Here is an 11,607-nt window from a genome sequence, read left to right as displayed (position 1 = left end):
GCGCTACTCCTTTTGATTCAAAGAAATGGTGCATGGAAAATACATGAATATGTTTATTTTTTTTACAGTGGCATGCCTAGTTTCAAAGGAAAAACGGAGAAAATTTTCCTTCGACCCTAGTTTCAAAGGAAAAAATGCAAGAGTTCCATCATCCACTTGGACCTCCTTTCCAGATTTCTATGCATGAAGATCGAGATTAAGATCATGAGTGCCATAATGACATTATAACTATACTGGTTTGACTTTGATTTGGCCTTTTTTAATGAGGATTCCTATGTTTTCCCGATTCCTTTGAATTAAAAACCCAAGTCGACAGAATTCATGTGTAAAAAATGCAGTTGCTCGACAATTTTGTCCCATAGTCTAAAGTTGTCGCTAACAAATATTTTAATTAAATTTGTTGTGTAATCCAGCCCACTATGTATAAACTATGTTTATATTTGTCCAATTTGAAGTGTGGCGTTGAAAGTAGCAAAATTTGGTCAATCATAACGCATGTTTGAAGGTTCAAATGTTGTAATGTGCAACCACATAGGGCAAATGTGTGATAGAAAAATTATGAAGGCTAGGATTTGGGGAACCTGACTTTGCACAATGCCGCTGGCGCCTCTAAAGTTTTGTGGTGTGCACTCTAAAACTGTTTGGAGGCCCAAGAGAAGTTTGTCAGAGTTGCTCTTATGGGAGGACTTGGCCTCCCTTCCTGTTTACTAGGAGGCTCACTTATACATAGAATCAATCTCTTTCTTCCATTTGAATGGCAGTGCTGCTGCCGGTTCGGTCAAAACTCAAAAAATAAAAAGCATCCCACAAAGCAATATCACAGAAAGGGTACCGATTACCGAAGCAATCCGCACTAACCTGATTTTGTATTATCGTGGATAGCTTTCCTGACTAGTATAACAAAACTTACAATGGAAGTAAGTGTGGCATGGTGGTTAGAGAACAGAAAATAAGAAAGGTTATGTCATCTAGCGAGCATGTGCCTGCATGTCTGCCGTGTTTAGCAAGCAATCAAATCTGTGAAAGTTCAGTAATTACCGAAAAAGGCTTTCGCCCCGCTTTATAAATAAAGCAAACCACCAAAGGCCACCAAGTACCACAAACGAAACCACAACACACACACCAAGTCTCACAACAAATCGTACAGGAGGTTCTGTTGAGGGCACAACTCAATAAGCCCAAAGAAAGAACGGTCGCTAGAGTGCTTTAGAAAAAACATGCGCGCGCGCGTGTGTGTGGGGTGGGGGGGTGGGGGGTGGGGGGGCATTTAGTCCAGTTTGAAAAGTTGAAATGACTCCTTCACGTTCACTTTTCTGTAGTAAATACAAAGAAAAAGGGCTTGTGTCTCATTGGAAACCCTTCAATGCTTTGTCAATGCTATCGATTAATGAAAGATGCTAAAAGGTTGTTAGCAGTGATCTGAGCGTAGCTTAGATGGTTAAGTTTCTTGTGGTGGAACCAGTCCACGCCCTTACTTTCTTTAATCTAATTATCTAATACAAATAATCATAACTTAATTTCAGTTCTGAAGTTGTGTACTGTTATCTATGTCACCCGTGAGTATTTATTCTATTAGGAAACATGGATGGGCTAAGTTTAATCTCCACTAGAAAGTAGTCGGTTCAAATATAATGTCGAGCGGGTGGTACAAAGATGGGATGGGATGGTGTTATTCGTGCCCGGTACCTACTTTATCCATGTAAATATGACTAGTGGACTCCAACCCTAGCTCTTGCCCATCTAACTAACAATTTCAATCCCCATGGGTAGCTGTGTCCAAAAAACACCCGAAAAACCCCAAGCAGCAGAGCCCAACGGTTGAATTGATGATGTGTAGTATATGCTGCTACTTGCGGGAAGATTTCTTTTTGATCTCTGCACGTAGGGATTGAGCACGGGGATGGTGTCATGACAACTGAGTTGAAACAGAAATACCTGGTTGAGTATTCTTCATTACCTGACCTTACCAGCTGGACGCCGGAAACGCCTCAGCTAAATGCATATCTCGGTTGTATGCCTTATCATCATGCCAAATCACCCGACGAGCGGGTCCCACCTTATAGAATGGGGCCAGATGCTTAATTAGAAACAAAATTGGGGTTAAGTTTCACTAAACGAGGGTAATCTGACCTTTTTAAAATGGGGTAATTAGTAATACAATGTACTCTCTCTTTTCCATAATATAGCATGCTTTAGTTTTCTCAGTAGTTAAACTTCACGAACTTTGACCAGTTTTACTAAAAGGAGAAAATTTATATATCTACAATACCAAATATTTCCCATATGAAACAAACATTTCATGATGAATCTGCTGGTATCGATTTGGTATTCTAGATGTTGATATTTTTTTTTATAAACTTGGTCAAACATTCGACTCTTATAAAATATCTAATACATACTATATTTTGAGATAGAGGAAGTAGTAGAAGATAAAAGCGCATTTACTCTTATATTTTTAAAATTTAAAGTAACTTGCATGGATGTAAGTTTATCTATGGAGCGATATATAGTTGTAGTGTCATGGCTCTCGCAAGTCCAATATATAGCATGCACCACGTGATCCCAGTCCAGGCAATGGACTCGGCCACAACCGAAACCTTGATACCTATCCAAGAGTTGGTGAGGAAGACGACTGAGAGACTAGAAGCAGATCTTACCCAGGTTAGGACCAAAATCCACAAATTTCCGCCAGGCCTGCGTTTCGTTAGCAAACACGACCGCTACATCGCCCCGAGCTTCGTGGCCCTCGGGCCGTACCACCATGGCTTACCCCATCTGCAAGAAGCGGAGGAGGTGAAGCACGCGGCTACTTCTGCTCGAAGTCAGCCCACTCGGTTGAGGAAGTCTACGGCAAGATCCTCACCATCGCCGCAGAAGCCCGTGGTTGCTACATCGACGATGCTGCTGTCATGCGTTTCAGCGACGCAGAGTTCACGGCGATGATGTTCCTGGATGGCTGCTTCTTGCTGCAGTATATGCACGGCATGGTGCACTATAATGATGGTTCTATCTATGCAGAATCTGCATTGTTCGCGAACCGGGCGATCCTATCGACGGGGCCTTGCATGTTGAGGGACATCTTTTTGCTGGAGAACCAGCTCCCCTGGCTGGTGATGGAGGCTCTCATGACCTTTACCGATGTTCCTGTGTGTCAGTTCGTTGTTTACGCGGCGTCCACTTTTGACGCCGGCTCGGCCTTAACAAGGCTTCCCGTGGATGACCTCAAGGCCACCACATCTCCTCGGGTTCCTCCGATACTATCTCATAGGCAATATGCCTCCCACGTATCCTATCCATAAGTTTGTCAGACACTTGGCGCTAGCAAGCAGTGCAATCGAGCTTGCGGAAATCGGAGTCCAGCTAGCGGCCAGTAATAAGAGATGGTTCGACATGAGCATCCGGAAAGGATACCTCGCCGGCGAGCTCTCCCTCACACCACTGTTCCTGAATGACTACACTGCTAGTTGGCTCGTCAACATGGCGGCGCTCGAAGCGTGCACGTCAACCGACTGGCCGTCCGATGGCTACACCATCAGCTCCTACATCTCCCTCCTGGCGATGCTCATGGACAAGGAGGAGGACGTGCACGAGCTGCGAGCTAAGCACCTCGTGCGTAGCTTCTTCAGCAACCAGGAGATGCTAGACTTGTTCAAGGGCCTCGCTTGCCACTTGCGCCTCGGCCGCCGCTACTTCGACATCCTCAAGAAGATTGATGATTACAAGCGTGGCAGGCCTGTGCGGATCGTCGTGCATAAGTTCTTCTACAAGTACTTCAAGAACATAGTTGCTGTGCTCTCTATCGCCGGGGTGCTGGTCGGAGTCTTCAAAACCATCCTTAGTCTCAAGCACTATTAATTAGCAGTTCTCCCATTTCAATCTTATATGGATTCTAGTCTTCTTCGGTGATGAATTAGCGGTTCGATAACATGCCATGCAAGGAGTGTGTCTCCGGTCGCAGGCACTTCAGTGATAACATTTTCTCACCTACTGAGCTGGGCAGCTCAAACGGCTTTTCAAAATTAGTCCAACTGGTGTATGTTTACTTTTCTCCAGGTTTGCTTACCCGAGTCAAAGTGATTAAAAGATAACATGGAATAGAATATTTATGGATTTTCAAATTAATTAATAACTGAAAATAAAAGTGCATATAAAATTATTTTTGAGAGTTTACTGATGATGCAGGAAATTGGACCAGGTTTGTAGGTTCATTAGTAACATCCCAAGGTGTTTGAAACGTCGTGAATTCACCTCTAAGTAATCAAGCAGAGCATTGCATAGCGCATAATGACTTACAATTGGGAGCAACTCCCTTTACCACCGGGTACAGAGGCAAAAAAATCTCTAATTCACTAAAGGCAGACCCGTATAAACTTTTACTCTCTTCCAGTCACTGAAAGTACTTCAAAATGGGTATCTATTCCATCTAATGCATACCACCCCCTCTATTGAATTTTCTTCTAAACTGGCCAATGAATAGATTAATGAATTTAGAGCAATATACATCTATAAACAGTTAGGGCTGTAAACAAGTCGAGCTCAAGCGAATACAACGTGGCTCGGCTCAAGCTCAATATGCACCACAAACCAAATTATGAGTTCGATCTCGTCTCGTGAGCTTCAGGATAGCTCCAGTTCGACTCGTCGAGGATTCAATAGATTAAAACGTTTGTAAAAAATTGACATATTTAGACCAACTACCATAGAAGGGAATACCATGTTCCATTGTCGATTGTTTTCCTATGTTCGACTATGAGGGGATCGTGGATTCACGGTTATGGTCTAGAGGGGGATGGATGAGTTAAAAGCATAAAACCACCACATTTGGGTTTAGGTTTGCGGAAAAATACCTGGTCCCTAATTATTTGCAAAACCCACCGCGTTTCTGGTAAACTTTTTGCAAGAAGCACTGATCCCTTGATTTGGAGCGTTTGAGCGTGTTTCCGACAGGTGGGTCCCACTCGTCAGGAGCTGACTTGGCAAAAAACGCAATGCAGACATGTGCGTGCACTGAGAAGGGGCAGCTCCTTGCCGACGCCCACGGCCACCCCATGCTCCTCTTCATCCCCGGTCACGGGGCATCGCCGTGCTGGCCGCCTACTGCGGCCGAGCAGTCACCGCCGACGTGCGCTGTCACCGCCATGTGGTGTCCACCACCGGCGCCGCCTCTGCATCCGAGCCGCCGTGTACGCGCCCTCCCAGCGCACACGCACAGCCACTCGCCGCCCCTGGTCGTCTCCCCCTGCCGTCGATAGCGTGATCTGGACGGCGAGCAACGGGACCGGCAGCCTACCCACCTCACGCTCCTGGCACGAGCCTGCCCCGGAATGTGCCGCCCAGTATGAACGGCGCTGACGGTTCCCCGCTGCCGTTGGCGACGGCGACCGAAACCACCTGCGAGTCCAGCGGTTCCGCCTCCCGGGACACGAGGCTCTGCAGGATGGGCCGCGGCGCGCAGGAGCTCGTCCTCGCCGGAGTTCGGAGTAGTTGAGCGGCGCGTCCGGGTCATAGGTCCACGCGGTGGAGTTGCTGTTGCCCGCGGGCACGGCGGCCTCGTCCGCGGCATCGCGCTGCGCGGCGACCCGGAGCAACAAGACGACCAGGGCGTGATCACAGCGGCTCAGACGCGCGTTGGCTGCTCAGGCCTGCACGGCGGCTCGGACGCAGAGACGCGCGATGGTGGCCACCACGCGGCGGTGAAAGCGCACGGCGGACGACAGGGCCAGGATGGACCGCACAGTGCTTGTCGGCGGCCTCCACCCCGCCGGCGCCGCCCGTCGCCGGCGAAGAAAGACCCTGGGGCGCGCTCAGTTCTACATGGGCAGGAGGGGGTCTGATTGCATTTTTGGTTTTATATCCAGGAGTGTATACGAGTCAAAGAAGATAGAGTAGTAGACCATTCAACATGTACATATGTGGTTAGCAATTCAAACTAATCCAAAAAATAAACATGTATATGTACCAATTTTTTTTGCCAAGTCAGCTTTGACGACCTGGTCCCACCTGTCGGAAACGCGTTTAAGACGATAAATTCCTCAATCAGTGCTTTCTGCAAAAAAAAAACCAGAAACACAGTGGCTTTTGCAAAAAATTAGGGACCAGATAGTTTTCTGCAAACCTAACCCCAAATGTGGTGGTTTTGTGCAATTAACTCGGGATGGATATACCTAACAAGAAATTTTTGCAAGTTTTAAGTTTCATAACTTTTAGGGCTACTTCTACATGCTCCTTAGAACAAGTTAACATCCTGAACATGTACACCGGTATAGCATACTCCACTATTCATGATGTCTATTTGCATAACATAACCTGACATGTTGGATATCTGCCATCATAAACTTTGTTGGAGTTCATTCCCCTTTTGTGAACTTTGTCGGAGTTTATTCTTCTTTTGAACAATTTTATAGTACTTCTGGAATAAATCGCCATGTTGAACTGACTACTGTTCATTCTGTGTATTTGCTCTCGCATAGCCCAAGCACATTCAGTTGGATTTGAACTGACTGCTATTCATTCATTTATGTCTATTTGCAGAACATAATCTAGCGGCACAAAGCTCCCGAGAAGTATCTGCCATGTACTTCTGGCGCCTACTTTGTGAACATGAAGAGTTCTTTTTCTTCTTGCCCTTTTTTTGTGGAGATGAGTGTGCATCAGTTGAGAGTTGAGCCTAACTGCAAGTACTGTAACATTCGGACCTGCTGTGAAAATTGATGGTAGCTGTATGAGTATGCTTCGATCGCAACTTTCAACATGCCACCTGCAGGGTTAGGGTGTGGGTAATGCTCGCCCAAACCCGTACCTGTACCTCGGGTTCCATATTGTTTCCATACCCGTACCTGGCCGGGTGTGGATAATACCTATGGATAAAAATATCCATTTCGGGCACCTTTCGGTTCACATTTTATCATGTATAATTTTAGCATTTCCGTATGTAAACACGACATTTAAGCATGTATATTAGCATTTCAGCCGAGGTGAGATGAGGAGATGGGGTTTGTGTTCTGTGAGTTGAACGACGCGATGGGTGGGTGAGGGGTGGGGATTTCGTGCGTGGGTTGTGGCTAGGTTATGCTAGGGTTTTCCCTTGTTTAGTGAATGCCATAGGGGGCCTACCTGTAAGATGTACTAATATGTGGGTATATGGGTATGGGTATCGCCTTCCCATACCCGTACCTCCTTCCGTTGGGTACACTTTTTTTTTTCTCATTTACAAACCCATGGGTATTTAACTTTTTCAAACACTTTGTCAAATTGGGTTTTACTCGTCGGGTTTGCTGGTAGCGGGTACCCATTGCCATGTTGCCAATTTCCACACCCTGGGCGAGCAATTTCCACACCTCGGACGTTTTGAATAGGAAGAAAATTCACACTTTACGGCAATGTACAATGGTTGATAAGCCCGGCACGTAATCTAGAGAAGGTGATAAAAAATGATGTATAATGGATGATATCTTATGTTGGAAATATGCCCTAGAGGCAATAATAAAATGATTATTATTATATTTCCTTGTTCATGACAATTGTCTGTTGTTCATGCTATAATTGTATTAACCGGAAACCGTAATACATGTGTGAATACATAGACCACAACATGTCCCTAGTGAGCCTCTAGTTGACTAGCTCGTTGATCAATAGATGGTTATGGTTTCCTGACCATGGACATTAGATGTCACAAGATCGTGTAGTTCGTTTGCTAAGAGCTTTTCTAATGTCAAGTATCATTTCCTTAGACCATGAGATTGTGTAACTCCCGGTATACCGTAGGAATGCTTTGGGTGTATCAAACGTCACAACGTAACTGGATGGCTATAAAGGTGCACTACAGGTATCTTCGAAAGTGTTTGTTGGGTTGGCACGAATCGAGACTGGGATTTGTCACTCCGTATGACAGAGAGGTATCTCTGGGCCCACTCAGTAGCATCATCGTAATGAGCTCAATGTGACTAATGAGTTAGTCATGGGATCATGCATTACGGAACGAGTAAAGAGACTTGCTGGTAACGAGATTGAACGAGGTATTGGGATACCGACGATCAAATCTCGGGCAAGTAGCATACCGGTAGACAAAGGGAATTGTATACGGGATTGATCGAATCCCCGACATCATGGTTCATCCGATGAGATCATCGTGGAACATGTGGGAACCAACATGGGTATCCAGATCCCGCTGTTGGTTATTGGCCGGAGAGATCTCTTGGTCATGTCTGCGCGATTCCCGAACCCGTTGGGTCTACACACTTAAGGTTCGGTGACGCTAGAGTTGTTATGGGAAATAGTATGTGGTTACCGAAGGTTGTTCGGAGTTCCGGATGAGATCCCGGACGTCACGAGGAGTTCCGGAATGGTCCGGATATGAAGATTTATATATGGGAAGTCCTTATTCGGTCGTCGGAAGTGTTCGGGGGTTTATCGGTATTGTACCGGGACCACCGAAGGGGTTCCGGAGGTCCACCTGCCCCGGAGGGCCCTATGGGATGAATATGGAGGGGAACCAGCCCCTAGGTGGGCTGGGCGCCAAACCCCCCTAGGGCCCATGCGCTAGGGTTGGGGGGAAACCCTAAAGGGGGTGCCCCCTTGGCTTGGGGGGCAAGCCTCCCCCTTGGCCGCCCCCCCTCTAGATCCATCTGGAGGGGGCCGCCCCCCTCTTATAAATAGAGGGGAGGTGGGAGGGTTGCCGCACCCTTCCCCTGGCGCAACCCTCCCCCTCTCCAACACCTCCTCCTCCTCCGTAGTGCTTGGCGAAGCCCTGCCGGAGAACTGCAAGCTCCACCACCACGCCGTCGTGCTGCCGGAGCTCTCCCTCAACTTCTCCTCTCCCCTTGCTGGATCAAGAAGGAGGAGACGTCCCCGGGCTGTACGTGTGTTGAACGCGGAGGCGCCATCCGTTCCGCGTTAGATCGGATCTTCCGTGATTTGAATCGCCGCGAGTACGACTCCATCATCCGCGTTCTAGTAACGCTTCCGCTTAGCGATCTTCAAAGGTATGAAGATGCACATCCTCTGTCTCTCTTGTTGCTAGAATCTCCTAGATTGATCTTGGTGATACGTAGGAAAATTTTGAATTATTGCTGCGCTCCCCAACAGTGGCATCATGAGCTAGGTCTATGCGTAGATTCTATGCACGAGTAGATCACAAGTAGTTGTGGGCATTGGTTTGTTCAATTTGCTTACCGTTACTAGTCCTATATTGTTTCAGCGGTATTGTGGGATGAAGCGGCCCGGACCGACCTTACACGTACGCTTACGTGAGACAGGTTCCACCGACTGACATGCACTTGTTGTATAAGGTGGCTAGCGGGTGTCTGTCTCTCCCACTTTAGTCGGATCGGATTCAATGAAATGGGTCCTTATGAAGGGTAAATAGCAATTGGCATATCACCATTGTGGCTTTTGCGTACGTAAGAAATGTTCTTGCTAGAAACCCATAGCAACCACGTATAACATGCAACAACAATTAGAGGACGCCTAACTTGTTTTTGCAGGGTATGCTATGTGACGTGATATAGCCAAAAGAATGTGATGAATGATATACACTACAAAAAATAGACACATCCATGACATTTTGGACCGAACAATTTTTTTTTCTGTCATACTTATGACACTTCTTTGATGATAATTTTGACAAAACCCAGTATCATCATAGATGTGGTGGGCTCCTACTTCTATGACAAAAATCATGACAGAAAATGGGCTTTTTGTCCTGGGCGGGCTGGAGACGCAGCTGCATGACATTCTTTGGGCCGTCCATGACGAAAAAAACCATGGTAGAAGCGAGGGCGAGGAAAATATCGTGGTGTTCCCGGTTACGGTGGGTGGTCGGGGCCGAGCGATGCATGGAGGTTTGCACATTTTTCTCGTACACGCACACGCGTGGGTGCGAGGCGTTGGGCTCTAACTGAACCCGAACGATTGCATTGCAAGCTACGCGTTACTGAACCCGAGCGATCGATCGATGGCTGTTAACTGAACCCGATCAAGTGGTTCCTTCGCTACTGCTGCTAACTGAAGCCGATAGATGTTGCCTCTGGATGAACAGTGAGCGTTGCAGGGGGGTTTGGATGAACAGTTCCCAGTGGGGGTGGATGAACAGGACCCCGTGGTGTTGCCTCTGGATGAACAGGACCCCGATCGATTGAGCTGATTGGGGCTGGATGAACAGGACCCCGTGGAGGGCTGGATGAAGAGGACGACCTCATGGAGGGCTGGATGAACAGTAGACATTGGAGGGGTGGATGAACAGTAGCCCGTGGAGGGGTGCTTGAACAGGAGACCGTGGAGAGGGCTGGTTGAACAGTAGCCGGTGAAGTAGCGCGCGGTGGAGGCTGGATGAACAGGAGCCCATGGATGAACAGTCGCAGGTGGAGGCTGGAGGAGGTCGACAGTGGATGAACAGTAGCCCGTAGAGGCTGGAGGAGGTCGACGGTGGAGATAAACAGTATCCCGTAGAGGCTGGAGGAGGTCGACGGTGGAGATGAACAGTATCCCGTGAAGTCCCGTTTTGCGGTAAGCCACACCCCTCCCGATGAACAGGACCCCCGTTTCGACCGTAGTGCTCCAACACAAGTCCGTTTCCTCCGTTTTGTGGTATGCCATACCCCTCCCGATCAACAGGACCTCGTTTCGACCGTAGAAGGTCCAACACAAGTCCGTTTCCTCCGTTTTGCGGTACGCCAGACCCCTCACGATGAACAGGATCCCATTTCGAACGTGGCCAGTTGAACACAAGGCCGTCTCCTCCGTTCTGCAGTATGCCAGACCTCGTTTCCATCGGTTGTTCCGTCCAAGCCGGTTGGCTCCCACGCATTCCATTGCCTCTCGATGAACACGACGCATTCCATTGCCTCCCCATGAACACGACGACGACACAGTTTCTCCGTTCCGACCCAGCCATGTACATGAGCCCTGGCCGTACGTATGCGCGATTAGGCGTTCGAGACCCCGCCCGTATGTATGTACGTGGCCGTATTTACTTTCTTGCACCCTAGCCGTTGTACGTACGTGTATATGCTACGTGCGCGCCTCTACTATGACACGCGCGCGCCTCTACATTGACCAGTATGTACGTACATGTTCGCGACCAGAATGATAATGCTACGTACGCTTCGACCAGGTGGGTCCCGACTGTCAGGCACTTCCTTGCGTGCGAAGATGTAGCTGGTGGGTCCCAACAGTCAGGGGACGAATCGTTTTTTTTGCCCGAACGCACTTCCTTGCGTGCGAAGATGTAGCTGGTGGGTCCTAGCAGTCAGGGGGAAATGTTTTTTTCGCAAAATAGGGTGGCCCGTCTGGTGGGTCCCCGCTGTCAGGTGGAGGAATAATTATTTTACGCGTAATAAGGAGGCACTTCCTTGCGGCTGCCGTGGACCCAGCTGTCAGCCTCTTCATGTACAGTACTCTTTTGATGGAAGTCGGTCGTTGACCACATTGACCACGCCGCGCCGAGAGCACCACGGCGGTGGACGACGATGAGGCGTAGGAAGGGGACGACGCGAAGCCAGGGAAGACGCGACAATGGAAGCCCGTGCGGAGAGAAGTACAAGGGTTCACTGGTTCGGCTGCGGTGTGAGGCTGCCGTCGCCGTAGAATAACAGGGCGTGTGGATGAGTA

At 48.2% G+C, this 11,607-nt stretch overlaps 1 protein-coding gene across 1 annotated transcript in view; it reads left to right on the top strand.

Annotated features, from left to right (window-relative positions):
* Positions 1–6,983, top strand: part of LOC119337509 — a 20,586-nt gene extending 13,603 nt beyond the window's left edge. Inside the window, exon 3 of the mRNA XM_037609674.1 lies at positions 6,532–6,983. The gene's annotated coding sequence lies outside the window, so the exon portion shown is untranslated. The remainder of the gene's footprint in view (positions 1–6,531) is intronic.
* The last annotated feature ends 4,624 nt before the right edge of the window (positions 6,984–11,607 follow it).

This window comes from Triticum dicoccoides, chromosome 7B (genome assembly GCF_002162155.2).
Source record: "Triticum dicoccoides isolate Atlit2015 ecotype Zavitan chromosome 7B, WEW_v2.0, whole genome shotgun sequence".
Classification (NCBI taxonomy): Eukaryota; Viridiplantae; Streptophyta; class Magnoliopsida; order Poales; family Poaceae; genus Triticum; species Triticum dicoccoides.
Note: the sequence above shows the minus strand (reverse complement) of the source record. Positions and strands in the feature narration are given on the sequence as shown.